Raw genomic sequence first — 6,726 nt, 5'->3', positions numbered from 1 at the left:
TGCCTGTGATTTAGGATGTTGAAACTAAGCACTGACGTTACCGCAAATCGATTAATTTCGGTAATGCTGTAAATTTCGATAAATAGACAAGAAATCGGGAGCGCTTAGTTACAAATGCGATATTTAGTTAGGTAATCGCGATGTTTTCATTTTTATAGAGTGAATGACTGGACGTTATACTGTGAGTTACATATATATATGTTTATGTATATGTATATATATATATATATATATATATATATATATATATATATATATATATATATATATATATATATATATATATATATATATATATATGTATATATATATATATATATATATGTATATATATATATATATATATATATATATATATATATATATATATATATATATATATATATATATAAGTAGGTATATATATATATATATATGTGTGTGTGTGTGTGTGTGTGTGTGTGTGTGTGTGTGTGTGTGTGTGTGTGTGTGAGTACTCTAGAGTCGTCGTCTTTAAGTTTTTACCATAAAATGACAGTTTTAGGTTTTTTTTTAATTTTAAAGACCGAAAAAAAAAAAAAATTTTTCTTTCTTTTCTTTAATTACTTGAAAGATTGCATGCGCAAACCAAACCCTCAGTCGAGGTAGCAGCACTCCGTTGCGAGTCCAGGCTATTTGTCAGTCAATGTAGCAGCACTCCGTTGCTAGTCAGGCTATATGATATCCGATGTAGCAACACTCCGCCCATGTTTTACAGTTAAAAATTAAAAAAAAAACATTCAGAATGTATATTTTTAAAAAATAAAATAAAAACATTCAAAAATTTTTTAAAAACATTCAGAACTTTTTTAAAAACATTCAGAATGTTTTTAAAAACGTACTAGTTTTTTAATTTGTGGTTTTGTGGTTTAATTATTTCCTGCAATTAAATTAATGTGTTTTGACATAATCTTACCCTAATTTTGTCAACTTTAAAAACGCAAACAAACGAAGAGCCATTTTTTAACACGTTTTCTTAGCCGTAAAGTATAGGAATATATATATATATATATATATATATATATATATATATATATATATATATATATATATATATATATATATATATATATATATATATATTGTTATATATATATATATTGTTATATATTTGCCCATTTTTATATATATTGTTATATATTTGCCCAAATTTAATGGCCCTTTTACAAATTTAAGGAGCTTTTTTTTTCTTTCAGTAAAACATTTTTATGAATTAGGGGCCTAATAATAGGTTGTTTTTTTTTATTTTGGGGGAGGCATCAGTGGAACTTATAATAACTGATCACCAATATGGATCTCGATCTTCTCATTCTACAGCTGATATGCCATCAGTAATAACTAATAGGGTTTATTGTGCATTAGATAGATGTGGAGAGGTTAAAGCTATCGTTTTTGACATTTCTAAAGCCTATGATAAAGTTTGGCATGCTGGTCTTCTCCATAAGCACTCCTCTTACGGTGTTTCAGGTAACATCTTTAATATTATTGAAATTGTAGTATAAAAATTGCCCTCGATGGACAGCACTCCTCTTCATATCCTGTAAGTTCGGGGATTCCTGAAGGTTCTGTCCTTGGCCCTATACTCTTTTTAATTTACATTATTTTAGATATTCTCTTTTTTTTAAGTAATTGTTGTCGCCATAATCTTCTCTTCTCATAATCTAGCTCTTCCTATATCTATGAACGGTAATTTACTTGATGAGTCACCTCATCTGCGTTTCATCTTCAAGATTAACTCTGACCATCTTTTTGGGAAACCATATATCAAATCAATTGCAAAATTAGTATCTGCTAAGGTTGCATCTCTTTATCGTGCTCGCCACTATCTTACTCAGGATTCTATTTTATATCGCTATAAATCTCAAATCCGTCCTTGTATACAATACTGTTGCCATATCTGGGGCGGATCTTCCAATGATGCCCTTTCTCTTTTAGACAAGGTGCAAGAACGCATTGTAAACATAGTTAGACCTGCTCTTGCAGCTAACCTCCAACCATTATCACATCGTCGTAATATTGCTTCTCTTTGTCTTTTCTTTATTTTGTTTTATTTATTGTGTTACTCGTCATTCAATGAAGTCTCATCCTTTTACTGCGACTGTTCCTAAGTGCTCCAAAGATTGCTATTTGTTTATTTTTTTCCTCGAACATCAGTGCTTTGGAATTCGCTTCCTTCATCTTGCTTCCTGATTCATATAATTTGCAATCGTCTGTCAATCATTATCTTGCAAAGTTGTCTGTCAATCATTATCTTGCTCTATAAACTTCATCTTTTCTCTTCCATTTACATCCAACTCTAATGAAGCTTTCCCAATTATAAGTATGTTTATCAAAATCAAATCCCACTAAAATCCTTGTATAACAACGAGAATAATAAAGTCATAAAAAAAAAAAAACAACAACGCTTAAACGAAAAGTTTACAAAAAAAACAGCTTATGAAAATGAAACAATATATATAAAAATTACAAACTCCATTACCTTCGAAACAGTTATAAAGTATTCAAAAAGGCAGTATTATACTAATCAATTACTTAACTGCAAAAATGATGTGCAAAAAATGTGGCGCATAATGAAAGATGTCATAGGTAAAAAAAGCATAAGCACTAATGGATTTCCCAAAAATATCATTATAAATAATCGTGAAATTACTCATAATTCTTTAATCTCTAATTCTTTTATCATGCTTTTGTTAATACACGCCCAAGTTTGGATTCAAAAATAAAAAACAGTGAAACTAGCTTTGAATCATACGTAACCTGATGATGTAAGTAGCAATACAATAATAAAATCAATGTTTTATTTAAAAACTCCGCTTTTGCACATTTTCAGTCTTTCTTTAGAACAAGAAATCTTTTCTAATAAACTAAAAGTTGCAAGGGTGATACCAGTTTTAAAATCTGGAGATGCAACTTGTATCGCAAATTATAGACCTATTTCTACCATGCTTCTCAAAAATATTAGAACATATTATGTATAAGGTTTTGTACTATTTCTTAGATATTAATAAAATTCTTTATAATAAACAATTTGGGTTCAAAAAGGTCACTCTATTGATCAGGCAATTGTTCATCTTGTTCATAATATTCTTAAATCTTTTGATGAAAATAAATATACTTTAGGCGTTTTTATTGATCTTAGGAAGGCTTTTGACACTATAAATCATTATATTTTATTAACCGAGTTAAAAAACTACGGTATTAAACACTCGAAACTTAAATGGTTTAAAAGCTACTTGTCAAATAGACAGCAATATATTTCTCATAGTTACGGAAAAACTAACAATATGAATATATCTTGTGGAGTATTACAAGGATCTATATTAGGACCGCTCTTATTTCTAGTATACATCAATGACCTAAGCAAATCTTGTAATGTATTAGTCACAACCTTGTTTGCAGATGGTACTAATCTATTTTATGCTCACAATGATATAAAAATGTTATTTAAAACTGTAAACACAGAACCACTATACCTTGCTGAATGATTTAAAGCAAACAAATTATCTTTAAATTAAACGAGACGAAATTCCATTAAAATTTCCAAATCTTTGTATTAACAATTGCAAATTAAAAAAAGAAGTATCATTAAAACTTCTAGGAGTACTTCTTGACAAAAATGTAACATGGAGAGATCATATAAAATATATTAAAGGTAAAACATCAAGATACATTGTCCTACTTTATAGCGCTACTTTATATAGGTTTATAGGGCAAAACCTTTTATAGGTCTTTTAGGTCTATAGACCTTTTATAGGTCTAATTTATAGGGCAAAACCTTTTTTAAATTGAAGTTTTTTAAAACTCTTTTTATTCTCATCTTAATTACGCTAACATTGCATTATGTAACGTTGCATGGTGCAACGTTGCATTATGTAACGTTGCATGGTGCAACGTTGCATTATATAACGTTGCATGGTGCAACGTTGCATAGTGTAACGTTGCAAGGTGTAACGTTGCATGGTGTAGTACTAGTAAAAATAAATTTAAAAAACACTTTAATATGCAAAAACATGCAATCAGAATTATATCCAATGAAACCCGCTATACACTCTACCAATCTTTATTTACTAAGTTAAATATACTAAATATCTACCAAATAAATATTTATCATCTTCTATTTTTTATGTTCAAAATTAATGAGTTTTCAATTTCAATTAGAGGACCAAAGGCATGGAATAAAATACTCACAACTAAACTTAAAACTCTTACAATGTTAAATGAGTTTAAGGCTAAACTTAGACAGTTATTACTAAAAAATGATTTACCACAAAACTATTTCTGAAATTGAAAAATACCCTTGTGATTGATCTATTAATGAAATAAAAAGTTTATTCATTTTAGAAAAGATTGAGTTAGGTGCACTTGGTAACTTTTCAAATTTATTTATGTCTTTAATGTGTTATTTGATGTGTTGTAATTCTTTTTATTTTTTGATCCTTAGACTTTTGTTTTATGTTCTGAAGTTTAACATTAAAAAAAAAAACGACAGTAATTCATGATTTTTCAATAAGTAAAAATTAAATATTTCCGTGCTTTTAGAAGAATATGTTTAAGTAAACAGGGCTTCTTGTTATTTTTTAATAATAGATGTTTTATTTATTACTTTACCAATTTTACGCTTGTTTATTTTATATAGTTAACAGAATTGCTTATTTTTAAATTAAACATTATATTTAAGGAATTTATCAAGGGCTTGGCGATAAGACATATTAGTCTTCCTCTCGCCCCCTGCACAGTTATTTAGAAACACTTAAAATTTAGCCAGAATACAGTTTTTTGAGTAGTGCAGTTTAAACAATGTCACTATTTTCTGCAGTTTCTTATAATTCTAATGGTATAAAAAAAAAGTACTGAAATAATAAATTTAAACGTTAATTTACGTTTGAAAGTAGACCAAAAACAGCCTTTTTTTATCGTTAAAATTTTATCATTATTAAAACTTAAATTTCACTCTAAATACAAAACCTTTCATTTCAATTTTCATTATATACAAAAATAATAGATAATTTTATCATAATTTATAAAAATATTTGAATATGTATACATCTTGTTAGAAATGCATTTAAAAAGTGCAATTTTAACGAGTTAAAACTGATTTTTATAAAGCTAGGACTTTTCACCTTAGACTTCCTTTGCGAAGCCAATTCTTTTTAAAAAAGAGTTTGTATTATTCTATAAGAAACTAAAAAAGTTACCTGTCTCAACTTGCCCCATTTTGAAATAATGTGGTTTTAAAAAGCTCATTTTATAAAAAAATTAGCGACGTAAAAGCTAATACTTCAAATTTAACTTCAATTTTTATGTTTTGAGAGTTTTTCCTAACATTTCTGAACAAAACATTTTAATATATATATATATATATATATATATATATATATATATATATATATATATATATATATATATAAAATTCATGATTTTTCAATAAGCAAAAAAAAAACTAACTCTAATAGTGGTATTGAATAATATATATATATATATATATATATATATATATATATATATATATATATATATATATATATATATATATATATATATATATATATATATATATAAATATATATATATGTATATATATGTATATATATTTATATATATACTACTCGAATATTTTTAACATACTGAAGACCTCTATGGACGTCTAAAAACTTTATTAAAATCGGATATTTTTTAAACGCATAATATATGTCTTTTATAAAGGTGCATTTTAAAAGAATTTTAAAATGCACCTTTATAAGACAATAAATTTACCAAAGATGCATATTTTATATATTTGTCTTTATAAAAGGCAAATATACAAAAGATGTCTTCGTCAAAGACATAATTTTTTTTGTATAAAAAACTAAAGAATTTTATTGAACTTTAAATCGCCTTAACTCGAAATTATAGCCTCAATTTTTAGGTTTTTTCTTCTGAAAGGATATGAAAAAATCTCTAAAAACTTTATAAAAATTTAAAAAGTCATTTTATTCAAATTGCTTATTTCTATTTATTTATTTTTTACATTTGTTTATTTTGTTTAATTTAGGGTTTCAATAAATACATTTTAATTTTATTGTCACTAACAAATTTGTGCTAAAATTTATTTCTCTAGAATATCATAGAAAAGAATTTTTTTTTCAAAAAAATTGTTTTTTTTTTTGAGAAAAATTGCAAGCTCTACTTTTTTTTGCCTACTGATTAAACTTTTATAAAAGAAAAACATAGATATCAGTTTCACTTCAGACATGTTTTATTATACTTTCAGACATTTTTTATTATGTTTATCCACGTTGCGATTTTAATCTGATCCTAGATTATTGTTATATTTTGTTCATTTTTCATTAAATAGATTTTATAAAATAGTTTTAAAAACTTTTGTTTTGTTGTCATTTTGTATATATATATATATATATATATATATATATATATATATATATATATATATATATATATATATATATATATATATATATATATATATATATATATATATATATATATGCATATACATGTATATGTAGTTATGTTAATATATACCAACTATACATATACATATATATATACTAATTTTAAATTATACATATACTTATTATATATATATATATTATTATATAATTATATAATATATTATTATATAATTATACTTATATATATATACATATACATATATATACTAGTTTTACATTTATTATATATTTTTTGTTATATATTTTTATTTAAACT

The sequence above is a fragment of the Hydra vulgaris genome, chromosome 12, assembly GCF_038396675.1.
Source record: "Hydra vulgaris chromosome 12, alternate assembly HydraT2T_AEP".
Lineage (NCBI taxonomy): Eukaryota > Metazoa > Cnidaria > Hydrozoa > Anthoathecata > Hydridae > Hydra > Hydra vulgaris.
This window is presented reverse-complemented; position numbering follows the sequence as displayed.